The sequence below is a fragment of the Lathyrus oleraceus genome, chromosome 3 (genome assembly GCF_024323335.1).
Source record: "Lathyrus oleraceus cultivar Zhongwan6 chromosome 3, CAAS_Psat_ZW6_1.0, whole genome shotgun sequence".
Lineage (NCBI taxonomy): Eukaryota > Viridiplantae > Streptophyta > Magnoliopsida > Fabales > Fabaceae > Lathyrus > Lathyrus oleraceus.
The window spans coordinates 115,084,420-115,100,736 of NC_066581.1; positions in this window are offsets into that span (position 1 = coordinate 115,084,420).

Below are 16,317 nucleotides of genomic sequence, written 5' to 3' on the forward strand. Positions count from 1 at the left end.
TCACCGAGATGGTGAACATGGGGATGCGACTAGAAGAGGGAGTCAGGGAAGGGCGCCTGACCAGAGAAGAAGGCTCTTCTGCCAAATGTTATGGGGCGTTTGCCAAGAAGAAACATGGAGAGGCACATGCTGTGACCTCCCATATCAAACAAAGAAGACCCTCTGTGAAGAGGAAGATTGTGCGTCCCGCCAGTAACCAACACTGGGTGGCGCATATAGCACCTGCATTCAGAGAAAACCAACATTATCAGCATTAGAACCAGCAACATCAACATCAACAGTATCAACAACAACAGCATCGTCCGCAACAGCAGGCCTACCAGCCTCGAAACAACAATCAAACCAGCACTAGCTATGATAGGAAGAGGGTCACTTTTGATCCTATTTTAACGACTTATGCCGAGCTATATCCTTCACTGATTGAAAGGAAATTGATTACTCCACGTGACCCACCTGCTGTACCTACCAACCCTTAGTGGTGGTACAAGCCCGAGCTTCACTGTGTTTATTATTCCGGTGCTCCCGGACATGATGTGGAGAACTGTTACCCTCTCAAGACCAAGGTTCAAGACCTTGTTAGAAGCGGTATTTTGTTTTTCGAGGACGTAGGTCCTAATGTTAAGAAGAACCCATTGCCTGAGCATGGGAAATCTGTTGTTAATATGGTTCAGGGTTGCCCTGGTAAATACTGTAACAACCCAATTTTAGTAATTATTTCTTATATTATTATTACTATATTTTGTTTTATTTATTTGGAGTGTTAATTAATTAATTGGTTGTTAGGTAGTATAATAATCGATTATATTAATTAATTTGGTGTGTTAATTAATTATTTAGTAGATATGAGATATAATTGAATAATTGATTATATTAATTAACTTGGTGTGTATACTGTGTTGGTTTAATTTATTTGAATTAAATAGAGATATTATAATACTAGGTCTTATTGGGCCTAATAATTAAATTAGAGGTATCATTCTTTAAGCCCAAATATAATACTAGGATATAAGAGGTGAGGAGAGTGAGGAGTAGGATTATTTTGATCATTTGACGGCAACAAAGAAAGAAAAGAGGAAAAGTAAGGAGAAGAGGGGAAGAACAAGAGAGAAGCTAAGGTTTCCAGAAAATTGAAGAGGTAAGGGGGAGAATCCTTATTATTATGGGTTAGTATGATTAGGTCAATAGGTAGAAATATGTTTACGTTGAAATCCCTAAATTTCATGGTTTTGGAATTGTTAGGTTTTGACGAGTATTCTTGATTTGTGGTGATTTGATTGTGTTAAAACTGCAAATTAACGTTATATACTTAGAGTATTGTATGAGTTATAATTTTCTGAACGTTTGGCTTTTTACGAAATCGAAATCGGAGGTCCGAAAGGCCTCCAACGACGAAAAACGCAGAAAATTCTGCATTTTGTTTTGCGTTAACTGGTTACCCTCAGAGCGTTAACCGGTTACTTGCTAAAAACCTGCCCAGAAGCTGATTTTGTTTTGCGTTAACAAGTTACCCTCAGAGCGTTAACCGATTACTTGCTAAAAACCTGCCCAGAAGTTGATTTTGTTTTGCGTTAACCAGTTATCCTCAGAGTGTTAACCGGTTACTTGCTAAAAACCTGCCCAGAAGTTGATTATGTTTTGCGTTAACCGGTTACCCTCAGAGCGTTAACCGGTTAACACTGTTGAAAAATGAAAAAAAATTGAGATTTTAAAAGTTGTATTCATTTTGAAATGCAATCTAAGTGTGCGTAGTTGATAATTAACCTATATTTGTGAATGATATATTTTTATGAATGTGTATATGTACCATTGGTGGATAATTCATAGAGTTGAATTATGGTGATATGTGGAATGCTAAGATGGTAGAGATGATCTTAATTGCATATGTGTTGGTATTTGTACATTCATTCATGGCATGGTCGGCTTCATGGTGGAAGCGGTGAAACTGTGGGTTCACATGGTATTAGACGTTGATCCTTGAATGGAAATAGGCGTAGCAGACGTTGATCCTTAATTGGAAATAGACGTAGTGGCTTTGATCTTGTTCGGATCGGAAGCGTGGATTGGATTCTAGATATTGAATCGGAAAGCGGTGAAACGTTGGGTTCACATTGCGGTACCACATGCATAGAGTCACATGTCTTGCATTGAGTCACATTAGAGTTATGTGACAATTGAATGTATGCATTGACGTGATTGTGAAGTGTGTATGAGATATGGTAATTGAATTTGGTGATGTTTGGATATATAATTTGGCAAAATATGTGCTTATGTGATAGTTGTAGTTGTGTGTATATTTGGGAATATAGTATTGGATTTGAATATTATACTCCTTGAGTTTTGAGGTATGCTTGAAACCTGTGAAATAAATATTGGTTAGTATTATTTACATGGTTATACAAGGTGTGATGAATTCCGTTAATTGTTGATTTAATCATTGTGCCTTATTATACTTCTTCATAATGATTTGAATTCTCATCCTTCTGTTTGAATGTTGCTTTACATGGCATCGTGCAGATACTCCAGAGTAGTATTGCTGAAGTAAGTAGACGGTAGCTCACTCGAGATTAGCTGGAGAGCTTCGGTGCTTTGTTTTAGAGACTAAGTAGTGAGTCAATGCTCTGGTCATGTAACAAGGGGTAGATTTGTAGTATTGAACTCATATCTGATTTGGATACGTATTATGTTATTACTTGTGAACATGTTTATTTGAAATTCGCTGTTTGAGAGGCCACAGTGCCAAATATCCTGGATATGGTTTTAGTTAAAATTGAAGAGATTATTGAAGATGATCATGGTATGGGACATGAATCATTTTACGAAGTGCATGGATATTCATTATTTTCCGCTGTGAACGCATATTCTTGAATATTCATGATAATTGAAATGTGTTATTTTAAATGACCAGGTGTATTGTATTTTGATGGTGAATGATGTTTGGTTTTTGAAAGCCTTTAGTTTTGAAAACGTCGATGTGATGCCCTTTTGTTTATATGCGTGCTTATTCACTTTGATTATATGTTAAGTATTTTGGGGTAGAAAAAGGGGTGTTACAAATACAAGGTCAGATATGTCAGCCATATCAGACAATCTTTGGTCGAGATGCATAGACTGTTATGTGGATACAGTCACTACGAGCATGACCATGATAACTGCCGTGTATGCACTGTCAATGAGAGGGGATGTCGTCAAGTCAGGAAAGACATCCAAGAAATGCTAGATCAGGGTGTGATCGAGATACTTCAGAATCGTGACGAGGACGAAGTTAATGTTATATCCCCTGTGTTCAGAATGCCTGAACCCGTTGTTGTTAGATATGTTGGCAGCAAACAGAAGGCTTCCCCTACTCTCATTATTAAGCCAGCTAGCCCTATTCCATACTCTTCCGATAAGGCTGTTCCTTATCGATATAATGCTGTTGCATTAGAAGATGGGAAGGAGGTGCCTCTACCCTCCACTTCTGTAACAAGTATTTTTGATGTCAATGGTTTGACCCGCAATGGTCGTGTTTTCTCGGTGCCGCCGAAACCCCAGGTTGACACTAGAAGAACTGATGCTGCTAATAGTGCTGCCCGTCCTATGGGGAATTCTTCTTCTTCTCTGAATCCGGCACTTGTTGTTGTCAGACCTGCCGCTGCTGCTAGAGCTCCTATCCCTGCTGGCCAGAATGACATGTTGAAAGAGGACTGTGATGAGATGCTGAGGCTCATCAACAAAAGCGAATATAATGTTGTAGGTCAGCTACTACAAATGCCTTCAAAGATATCTGTGATGTCTTTGTTGATGAACTTCGAGCCACACCGTGAAGCTTTGTAGAGGGTGTTGGACGTGGCATACGTGGATCACAATGTGACAATAAAACAGTTTGATAGCATTGTTGCGAACATTACTGCTTGTAATAACTTGAGCTTCTGCGATGTTGATCTTCCCGAGGAGGGAAAAGACCATAATTTGGCACTACACATCTCTATGAACTGCAAGGATGATGCCCTGTCTAATGTGCTGGTAGACACATGATCATCGCTGAATGTGTTGCCAAAGTCCACTCTGGCCAAACTTTCATACCAGGGGCCTCCCATGAGGCAGAGTGGAGTGGTTGTCAAAGCTTTTGATGGATCCAGGAAGACTGTGATTGGCGAGGTTGAACTCCCAATCAAGATAGGACCTAGTGATTTCCAGATCACTTTTCAGGTCATGGACATCCACCCATCATATAGCTGTTTGTTAGGCAGACCATGGATTCACGAAGCAGGCACCGTGACATCCACCCTACACCAAAAGTTAAAGTTCGTGAAGAACAAGAAGTTGGTGGTGGTAGGGGGAGAGAAGGCTCTCTTGGTAAGTCATTTGTCTTCCTTTTCTTACATTGATGATGAGGATGAGGTTGGGATGCCGTTCCAAGCCTTATCTTTTGCTGAGCCTTCTAAGAAAGGAACTTCTTCATTTGCATCCTACAATGATGCGAAGTTGGCTATTGAGCATGGCGCAACTACTGGTTTAGGACAAATGATTAAGCTGGAAGACAATAAATCCCGGGTTGGCATATAATACTCTTCAGGAACTTTCGACAAGCACGGTCTATTTCAGAGTGGTGGTTTCATCCACACGATCGAAGACCAAGAGGCTGCTGCTATAGTGGAGGATGATGCAGAGGAAGATTCTGGCAACTTTGTCATCCCTGGAGGAGTCTGCAGTAATTGGGTCGCTGTTGATGTTCCAACAGTTGTCCATAAGTCCACGTAATGTTCATTTTTGTTTAAAAACCCGTCTCCCATGCCAAAAGGAGAAGTGATGACATTGTTGGCACATAAATACAATGATATTCATTCAATAATTACATGTTAAATGTTTGTTTTTCCAAATTATTTTTCACTTTTTGCTTTGTTTTATGAAATTGGTGATCACAAAAAACCCTAAAAAGAGAATAAAGTCAATCTTTTCATCTGCATAATGATTTTCCTTGTTTGAATTCTAAAATCTCTTTTATATCCAAAATCATTATGCAGGTTGATCAAACCCATTGAACATAATGATCCAACACCATCTCCCAACTTTGAGTTCCCGGTATTTGAGGCCGAAGAAGATGATGTTGAAGAGATTCCTGATGAGATTACCCATCTGCTTGAGCACGAAGAGAAGATCATTCAGCCGCATCTTGAGAATCTGGAAACAGTCAACTTGGGTTCTGAAGATTGTGTTCGAGAAGTGAAGATTGGGGTACTCCTGGAAGAGTCTGTGAAGAAGGGGTTGACTGAGTTGCTACGAGAATATGTCGACGTCTTTGCCTGGTCATATAAAGACATGCCTGGTCTGGATATTGATATCGTGCAACATTTCCTGCCTTTGAAGCCTGAGTGTGTGCCTGTGAAGCAGAAGCTCAGAAGAACTCATCCTGATGTGGCAGTGAAGATTAAAGAAGAAGTTCAGAAGCAAATTGATGCGGAGTTTCTGGTGATTTCTACATATCCTCAATGGGTGGCCAATATTGTTCCCGTGCCTAAAAAAGATGGAAAAGTCTGAATGTGTGTGGACTATAGAGACTTGAATAAAGCTAGTCCGAAAGATGATTTTCCTCTACCACATATTGATATGTTGGTAGATAATACAACTAAATTCAATATCTTCTCATTTATGGACGGATTTTCCGGTTATAACCATATTAAAAAGGCACCCGAGGATATGGAGAAGATAACATTCATCACACCTTGGGGAACATTCTGTTATCGAGTGATGCCCTTCGGTTTGAAGAACGCCAGAGCCACGTATCAACGAGCTATGACTACCTTGTTTCACGATATGATGCACAAGGAGATCGAGGTATATGTTGATGATATGATTGGAAAGTCGAGAACGGAAGTTGAACATGTAGAGCACTTGTTGAAGCTCTTTCAGCGTTTGAGGAAGTACAAACTCCGTCTGAATCCAAACAAGTGTACGTTTGGAGTCCGTTCCGGCAAGTTATTGGGTTTTATTGTCAGTGAAAGAGGTATTGAGGTTGATCATGTCAAGGACAAACCAATACAAGAGATGCCTGCGCCCAAAACTGAGAAGCAAGTCCGAGGTTTTCTTGGCCGCTTGAATTATATTTCCAGATTTATATCCCACATGACTGCCACATGTGCGCCTATATTCAAGCTCCTTCGGAAAGATCAGCGTTATGATTGGACCGAGGATCGCCAGAAGGCCTTTGAAATTATTAAAGAGTATCTGTCCGAGCCTCCGATTCTGTCTCCGCCTGTGGAAGGGAGACCCTTGATTATGTACTTGACAGTTCTTGAAGACTCTATGGGTTGTGTACTGGGTCAGCAGGATGGATAAGGGAAGAAAGAGTATGCTATATACTATCTGAGTAAGAAGTTCACTGATTGTGAGTCTCGATACTCAATGCTTGAGAAGACATGTTGTGCTTTGGCTTGGGATGCTAAGCGCTTACGCCAGTATATGTTGAATCATACGACTTGGTTGATATCCAAAATGGATCCAATCAAGTATACCTTTGAGAAGACTGCTTTAACTGGGAGGATTACCCGTTGGCAGATGCTATTGTCTGAGTATGATATTGACTCTCGAGCTAAGGAAGCTATTAAAGGTAGTATCTTGGCTGACCACATGGCACATCAACCAATTGAGGATTATCAATCTGTTCAGTACGACTTCCCTAATGAGGAGATTCTGTATTTGAAAATGAAATATTGCGATGAGCCTACGCTCGATAAAGGGCCAGAGCCTGGTTCCCGATGGAACATGGTGTTTGATGGCGCTGTAAATCAATATGGAAATGGTATTGGGGCAATGATTATTACTCCTCAGGGCACATATTTTCCTTTTACAGCAAGGCTAACTTTCAAATGCACGAATAATATGGCGGAGTATGAGGCTTGTATTATGGGTTTGGAAGAGTGTATTGATCTTAGGATCAAACATTTTGATGTTTATGGTGATTCAGCCCTTCTTGTTAATCAGATTAAGGGTGAATCGGAGACGAATCAGCCTGACCTCATCCCGTATAGAGATTATGCGAGGAGGATTTCAACTTTCTTTACTGAGGTTGATTTCCATCATATTCCTCGAGATGAGAATCGGATGACAGATGCTTTTGCTACACTTGCTTCGATGATTATGGTGAAGTTCTGGAATGAAGTCCCCAATATTACTGTGATGCGCTTGGATAAACCAGCTCACGTATTTGCAGTTGAAGAAGTGAAAGATGATAAGCCATGGTATTATGATATCAGATGTTTTCTTCAGAGTCAGGTCTACCCGCCTGGGGCATCTGTTAAAGACAGGAAGAGTTTGAGGAGATTATCTGGTAGTTTCTACCTCAATGGCGATGTGCTTTACAAGAGGAATTTTGACATGGTTTTGCTCAGATGCATGGATAGACAAGAAGCAGACCTGTTGATGACTGAAGTCCATGAGGGTTCATTTGGTACTCATTCCAATGGACATGCCATGGCAAAGAAGATGTTGAGAGCATGCTATTATTGGCTGACAATGGAGTCTGACTGCTGCAAGTACGTGAAGAAATGCGACAAGTGTCAGATTTATGCGGATAAAATTCATATTCCCCCGACACTTCTGAATGTTATTTCATCACCATGGCCTTTCTCTGTGTGGGGAATTGATATGATAGAGCCAAAAGCATCCAACGGTCACAAATTTATTCTCGTAGCAATTGATTACTTCACCAAGTGGGTTGAAGCGGTGTCATATGCGAATGTGAGCAGACAAGTAGTTGTGAAGTTTATCAAGAATCAACTTGATCATTACTGATAATGGATCTAACTTGAACAACAGAATGATGAAAGAGCTTTGTGGCGAGTTCAAGATTGCACATCATAATTCTTCTCCTTATAGACCCAAGATGAATGGGGCTATTGAAGCTACTAACAAGAACATCAAGAAGATTATTCAGAAGATGGTTGTTATGTACCAAGACTGGCATGAAATGCTTCCATTTGCTTTGCATGGCTATCGTACATCTGTCCGCACTTCAACAGGGGCAACCCCTTTCTCCCTTTTATATGGCATGGAGGTTGTGGTCCCGGTGGAGGTTGAGATCCCATCAATGAGAGTCTTGATGGAAGCCAAGTTGACTGAGGCTGAATGGGTTCAGAGTCGTTATGACCAGTTGAACTTAATTGAAGAGAAGAGATTGAGTGCCATGTGCCATGGTCAGTTATATCAGCAAAGGATGAAGAAAGCCTTTGATAAGAAGGTCAAGCCTCGGGTGTTCCGAGAAGGTGACCTCGTGCTCAAGAAAGTCTTGTCTTTCGCGCCCGATTCCAGGGGCAAGTGGACTCCAAACTATGAAGGTCCATATGTTGTTAAGAGAGCCTTTTCAGGCGGTGCTTTGATACTTACAACTATGGATGGGGAGGATTTCACTCGTCCCATGAATTCAGATGCAGTCAAGAAATACTTCGCCTAAAATAAAAACAGAATAGATCGCTAAGTTGAAAACCCGAAAGGGCGACTTAGGCAAAAATGAGCGTCTCGGTGGATTGAAAACCCGAAAAGGCGATCCAGGCAAAAGTTAGAGACATAAAAAATGAATATATATTCCGCTTGATTGAGCACCTCACCCTGGGGCAATCTAGGCAAAAATTAGGGATTTGGCAAGTAACTGCATCCTGACAAGACTTCATTCTACAAACCGTTTTCTGTCAAAGATTCTCGCTCAGTCATTGTCAACTGAAGCTTCAAATACACTGGATTCAAAGTTGGTGGAGAAATGGTCATTATGTTCAATGTAGCCGTTTTCCAATATATATCACCAATTTCAAATTTGTAAAGATCCGTGGAGTCTTTCCATTTGCAAACTACCATTCCATCAAATAAATTTGAGCCTCTACCCATTTCCTTGCACTCTTATTTGTTTCTGTTTAACAAATGTTTGCATGTTTTAATTGATGGATATCATTGTTTTAAATAAATAAAGTTTTATAAATTGTTTTTAAACAAAGTGAACATTCACAATGACTCAAAGGATAATTGGAACATCTTCAGTGCTCTCCCAAGGATAGTATGATCTCCAAAAGGGTAAGACATTTATTCATATTCCTAGCATATCTGTTATCCTCTTCATCATCTTTCAGGTTTGTTTCCTCAGTAAGCACAGAAATAGGTGATACACCACCAAAATTCCCAGAGAGTCTGGAGTTTAGTCTCAGTCTTCTAGCTCCCCAGTAATCATGGATCTAGCATCTGTGTTTTATCAATTATATGGTTGTCATCCCTTGTGTGGATTGACCTAAAATCCCTTATAGATTGATAAATTGACATGCTGTCTTTTTCAAGGAAGTTGGTATTCCCTCATTGGAAATCTCCTGTAGAGTGAGCAGGAAGTCCAAGCATGAGTGTATTTTTCCAATAAGTTGGTCTGTAGCTTATCCCCAACGGATTCACATACATTGATCTCCAGCAGGTTTTCCTACTATTCATCCTTAGCAGGGTTGCTCACGTTAGACTTCCTCAGTTTGGTCACCATCAGGTTATTTTCAGCTGACCGCCTACAGGTTATCCCCCGTCCAGTCATCAGTAGTTGTTCCCCAGTGAAGTTGCCTGATCGGAGACTGATTATTGTTACTTCCTCCTTCTTGGATAGTTTTCTACTAGCAGAGCGGGTGATGAAAATGTTTATTTTCTATCCCCAACGGAGCAGTGTTTCTCTTCTCCTCGGCAGAGATTGTTTCTCCAGCGATATGAGGAAATGTGATGGTTATTGGAACCTTTGTTTGGTGGATATTTCCCACAGAGTTTCATACCTCCTCTTTTGATAAGTTCCCTAGTAAAGTTGCTTCTACAGTGGATCTTATCCGTGTTTAGCTTCCCCAGCTAAGGCCCTACCTGATCTTAGTTTGACTTTGGAACTTCAAGGAAGATGTGTTGATTCCTTCCCCAGTGGAGTGACTATTCCTCCTTCTCCGTAGCAGAGATGTTTTCCCTCGATGGATAGAAGTGAATGTTTGATTTGATGTACTTCTGTTTGGTGGTTGTTCCCCACAGAATTCCACATCAACCTGATAAGATCCCCAATAGAGTTCTTCTATGACTAATCTTATCCTTGTCTCTGCGTACTATTGGAAGATCCCCAACTTTAGTTGTGACCTTTTTGCTTATTCCCAACAACGGTCTCTGATCCCCGGTGATCCTGCTTGTTCCCCTAGCAGTGGTCTTTGTCTTTGGCAGCGACTTCGCTCGATCCTCAGAGATGATTGGTTTCCTGGTATTTGTTGCCCCTACCAAATTGGATTTCTCCTGTGGGCTTGGCTTTCTCTTTTGAGATGTTGTACCGAATGTCTGTCCATTGATTCCTAGACCTGTTTGTGTTAGATATGTCTTTTTGTCAGCATTAATCATACATAAACCATGCATATACATGCATAATTATAACATTCAGATATTCATGTTACATTCTTTGCCATATATTTTTGTTTGTTATCTCCTGCTATTTGGTGATACATATTTCCCCAAGCAGATGATTGTGTCTGATCTCTCCATATAGAGTCAGCCCATTAGGCAGAAAGTGTATATCCTTTCTTCCATATTCCCCACTGAGTTATGTCCTCATGGATGATTTTTGCTTCGGTTTCCTCCCAAAACATGTATTGGGATGGAATTACTCCCCTGAGTTATATCCTCATTGGGATGAGTCTTGTTTCATTGCGTCTCTCTAGTTTGCCCCTAGATTGACTCCTCTTGTTATTTTCCCTGCACTTTCCTATGGTTTAGATGACCAATTCCTCAGTAAACAATGATTGTTCATTCTCTCCCCAGCGGATGTTGTGGCCTTCTACCTAGTAACCGGTAGTTGTAAGTCCTATTTCTGCAGTTTACTACCCAGTAACCTGTAGTTGTAAACCCCATTTTGTCCCCTTGCAGAGTTAATCCTTGATGTTGTTCATCCTAACCGATGACGGTTACTCTCTTCCGTGGTTTTCTACCCAGTAACCGGTAGATGTAATCCCCTCTTTGTTGGTTATTGTAACACCTCAAATTTGCACCCCCCATTTGTACATACATTTCATTTTTAGGTCATTAACATTGCATAGGCCATTGCATTGCATCAGTCAAAACTGATCAGGAGAATCCATCTGTGCAAGAGAGCAAGGGTTTTTCCATTAGATAAAGGCCCTATGGTTGTTCTAGAGAGCTTACATGACCCAAGGTTCATTTTGATGCAATTTGGCCAAGTATTGAAGGCTCAAAGTCCACAGTGCATGACCAAGTCATCTGAGGCCCATAAAAGTCAACAGAAAGTCAACTGAGGGCTAGGAGGTGGAGAAATGAGTTTCAACATCTCATTCATGTCCAAAAGAGGTTTATTCAACATGTCAAACTCATGCCTTGAAGGATTTGAAGCCAGATCAAAAGTTTCCAAAAATGGAAGGTGACCTGTAATTTCAAGTTTCCAAAAATGGCAAGTTTTTGGACCAACTTCAACTTAACTTTCCAACATCAAAGAAGCTTCACATGAAATTTTGTCCAACATGAAAGTTGAAGATCTTTCTCTCCCATTTCTAAAAAGTCCAAGATCATGAATTTCTAATGAATGGTTAAGGAGTTATGATCAAATCATGGCAAAGTGTGCTTGAAACTTCAAATGGCCATATCTTTTGAACCAAAACTCCAAATTTGGTGGTTCTTTTTGCATTGTTCTTCTCATGTCATGAGGTTTCCAAATCAACCATCATATTGCATGAATCTCCAACACATGAGCATTTGCATATCCAAGTCAATTTTGGAGGGAAAATTGGAAATTTAAAAATGGTGCATTGTGTGGACTTTCTACCATTGCCATTGTGCTTGAAATGTATTTTTGAGTGAATTTAGGCCTTGGTGTGTACTGTTCATGTGTGCATCTCATGCATGAGGTGAAAATGCAAATTTGTGCATGCACCTTATTTCTTTCTAATCCCAATTAGTTTTGGCTTAAGTGTAATTTCAGATTCATTAGCAAAGCATATAAAAGCTTAATCACAATTGAATTGGAGGGAACACACATTTTCAGATCTAGATTTGGAATTTTGATCAAAATTTTCTCTCACAAAGAACTTCAAGATTTCTCACACAAACACTCATTTCCTTGCATAATCCTTGATCTTGGTGAAGTTTTGAGTAAGATTCAACGTGCACTTTGAAGAATTCGTGCCAGATTCAATCATGCTTGAAGCTTGAAGGTGTTAATGGAGTTTTCAAATTAAGCTAGATCCACACGTGTTTGAGCTTCAATTTCTCCATCAATCATCATAACAAGGATTCTGGAGCAGCTTTGGATCATTTAGAGCCTTGGAACGTGCAAAACAAGAACCTGCTCTTCAAGAGGTAGGATTTTCGACCTTCATAATTCTCCAATTCATGTAAATATTTGTGTAGATCATGTGTTGCTGATCATTCTGGTAGAAAAATCAATTGAAATGGTGCATTATTCATTGAGTTATGTGCGTTTGAAGTTTGAGATGCAAAAATGTTTTCTGTCGATTCTCTTTGATCTTGATGTTTTAAGTTTAAATGTTTGTTGATCCTTGCTCACGATTGAAAGATCTTGCTAGTGGTGTAATTTTTGTGGATTTCTGGACATTTCTGGAATTTTATGGAATTTTGCGTATGAAGTTCATGCATCTTCATCTTCATCTTCATGAAGAAGATGAAGATCATCGTTAGCGTCGGTTTTCTGGATAATAGCGACGGTTTCTGGTAAATAGCGACGGTTCTGCGTCCAGGCTTAGGGTTTTAAGTGGAAACGATGTCGTTTGGCTTGGGCGCGCATATTTGAATTTTGACCGGGTTCGATTCCCAGCGAAGGCAATTTTTCAAATCATTTCATGTTTTAGTGTTTTCCCTCCCTATTCCATGTACATGTTCATTTTTGAATTTCATTTGGTATGCTAACTTAGAAAAATCATAACTAATTGAAAAATGCATCAAATCACTCCCAATTTTTTGCAAAATGATCCTTGTTTTGTCTAGTTTTTTATGATGATGAGTTTGAAAGTTGTGCATGGCTGGAATTTTATTTGCTCTAGGTTGATTGAACACATGTGCATTTGTGACCTTGCCTTACTCTTTCTATCATGAAATGCTTGTTTTTAATCCAATGGACTTGAAATTTTACATGCTGATTCTAGACATATTGAGGGATGTTTTAGGCTTGGTTTGGTATTTTTCTCATGTACCAATTCTGTTTTATGCTTGTGTTTGCATGGTGTGACAATTTGTGTCACACATTTGGTTGTCTTACTTGTGCAATTTAATTTCCATGCCAAATGACCTCTAATGCTTCTGATTTTTTGTGTGATGGATGTTTTGGATGTGTTGAATACTCATCAATTTTTTCAGAATTATTTGAATCATTTCTGTTTTGATTGGGAATTTTCATTCATGATGATCATTTGGATGCCTTGAATTGGTCTTTGACTTCTCTTGACTATTACATGAACTTGCATGTTGATTTTGCTTTGGTCCTTTTTAGGACTTGTTCCTGATTGATTAAATATGATTCATGTTGAGTTTGAGCTTCTGTTTTGGATTTGTGATTCACTTTTGACCCTAGGCTTTGACCTAGTGGTTTGTTACTTACATTTGAGTTGTGAATTTCAGGTTCAAGTATACATCTCCATGATTGATGTTGCTCCTTCATTTGAGCTTGGTATTTTGTTGTTGTTGGCTAACACTTGCTTTTTTTGTAGGCTTTGAGGATAATTCACTTGTGTTTATGGCTTATGTGTTGCCTATTGGGTTGTCTGTTTGAATATTGATTGTTGACTGTTTGTCTGGATTTTGTACTGATTGGTTTAGATGTTTCCACAGGTACCTAAGTTGCTTTAAGTTCATTTGAACTTTGCTTTGCTTGCTTGTGGTTGGCATACCACTTAGGTATAATTCCTTGATCTTCATGTAGTCTGGAAGACCTGTCATGTTACCTTGGCAGGCACTTGTCTGAAGCCCTCCTTAAGAGGCATTGTTTGTGGATGTTTATTTTTGTGCCAAGCAGGTAAAGTCCTCTTATGAGGCAATTGGCAGATAAAAGGGATATGCAATCCATCCCCTGCTATTTAGTTGTGTCATTCACTTTGCTCACACCATGTGTTGATGCATTGTGAATAAGAACCCAAAATCTTGTCCATAGAGTCAGTCATTTGTGGAGAAGAGTTCCTTCATTCTGAACTCCCACACTTTCTATTTTGATTCAAGCTCTCCCAGGCCAGGGATAAGAGCTGTGAGGTCTTACCCTCACTTCCCATTTCATCTGCTTCACCCTAACTCTCAATGTTAGGGTTAAGAGCTAAAAACACCCCATTCCAGTTGGCTTGTTTCTACAGCCTAGCCTTGTATGAGCCAATTGTTTGCATATAATGTGTGTGCTTGCTCTCTTGTGCTTGTGTGCTTTATTGTGCTGTTTAGGCTAGCTTGCTTCCTGTGCAAGTTAGGATAGAGACCTCAACATAGGGATCGTATGCATGACAACTTCTAGGCTCGAGTCGTAGTCTCCCTAGTAGCTTGTTATCTCCCTAGTCTCTGGTTAGGACAGTTTTTCCCTGTTAAGGGGAACTACATCGCCCTGATCCTCATACCAGATGAGGTACGTAGGCAGGAGATTGAGCTGATCTCTCCGGGCGCCCTTTTTCTTTTTCAACCCCTTGTGTTGTGTGGAGTCTGACATAAGTCCAGCAATTGGCAGTCGGTTTCCTGTGTGTGGTTGTTTGTTTGGAGTCTGATGTAAGTCCAACGATTGGCATTCGGTTTCCAGTTCGTGTTTGCATGTTTGGAGTCTGACGTAAGTCCAGCGATTGGCAGTCGGTTTCCCGTGTTTGGTGTGTGTGTGGAGTCTGACGTAAGCCCAGCGATTGGCAGTCGGTTTCCTGTTTTGCGTTTGGAGTCTGACATAAGTCCAGCGATTGGCAGTCAGTTTCCTGTGGGTGTTTATTTGTGCGGAGTCTGACGTAAGTCCAGCGATTGGCAGTCGGTTTCCCGTTGGTGTTTTGTTTGGCGTGCGTTAGCCGAGCTACGAGTGCTCTGATTCTTACTCTGGTTAGAGAAGATACGTATGCATAGGATGCGACATCCTAGCGAGCACGTTTCCCCTGTCCCCGAACTACGTCGACTCTGATGTCTGTGTCTGACAGACTACGTAGGCCCAGGATGCGATATCCTGCCGAGTCCCCTCCTTCCGTCTTTTCTGTGTCCCCTTCCAGTGTGTGTGCAGTTTGTGAGCAATCTTTTAGCAACCTTCTTTCTATTCTTTTTGAGCGTGGATCTCGTCGAGTACGACGGATGCGTAGGGGTGCTAATACCTTCCCTTCGCATAACCGACTCCCGATCCCATCAATCTCTGGTCGCGAGACCATTTCTTTTCCAGGTTTACTTAGAGCGTTTCCTTTCCCTCCTTTGGGATAAATAACGCACGGTGGCGGCTCTGTTGTTTCGTTTTCCCGCCGGTTTTTCGCGTAATACGACATTTATCTTTATCCAATATTCAATATTGATATTCCTTCATTTGTTGAGTATACCACCCAGTAACCGGTGATATATCTCTTAGATAATTGCTCTGATCAAGCAATTCATCCCCAGCGAGTCATCTTTCATTTACCCTTGTTTGGTAATGATTGCTTCTCCCCTTGATTGGTCATCATTTTATACCTAGTAGCTGGTATCCGAATGTCCTTTCTTTTCGGTCGATTTATCCTTTATTAACCCAGTAGCCGGTTGTGGATGATCTTCCATGCGAGTATGTTATCTATGTTCTGACGGTAATAGATAATATATCTCATGCGTCGTTCTGTCGAAGTCTTTTTCTTCCCTAGTTGAGTAAGATTCGTATTTCCTTATGGAATCGAATGTCCATCCTGTAATCGAGTCTGCTTTTTTCGGCCCTCCTTTCGGATGATAAGCGTCTTGGAAATATTCCCCAATTCACGCCTGGTTGGTCACCTATTATATACCCAGTAACCGGTATCCCTGGTGTTCCTTCCTTTCTGCTCCCTATTATGACTTTTTGTCCCTTGGGGAGTCAGATTTTCCTGAGTTGAAACGTACCTTTTAGGTTTTCCTCAGATGTTTTGGATGATTGATATCTCTCACCCTTATACCGGTCTTAGATATTCTTTTTCCCTGAGCATGTTGTTTTTTCACCCTTATACCGGTGTTTTGATCACATGTCTCGTTGAGTTTATTACCCAGTAACCGATAATACCTCATCTGCTTCGTTTTCCTCGGCCGAGTCCTTAGTGGATTCCCCACCTGAGCCCGAATTTTTTATCCGAAGTATCCCTTGTGGATAGTTTGGTGTATTGGCCTATTCCCCAATACATGCATCTT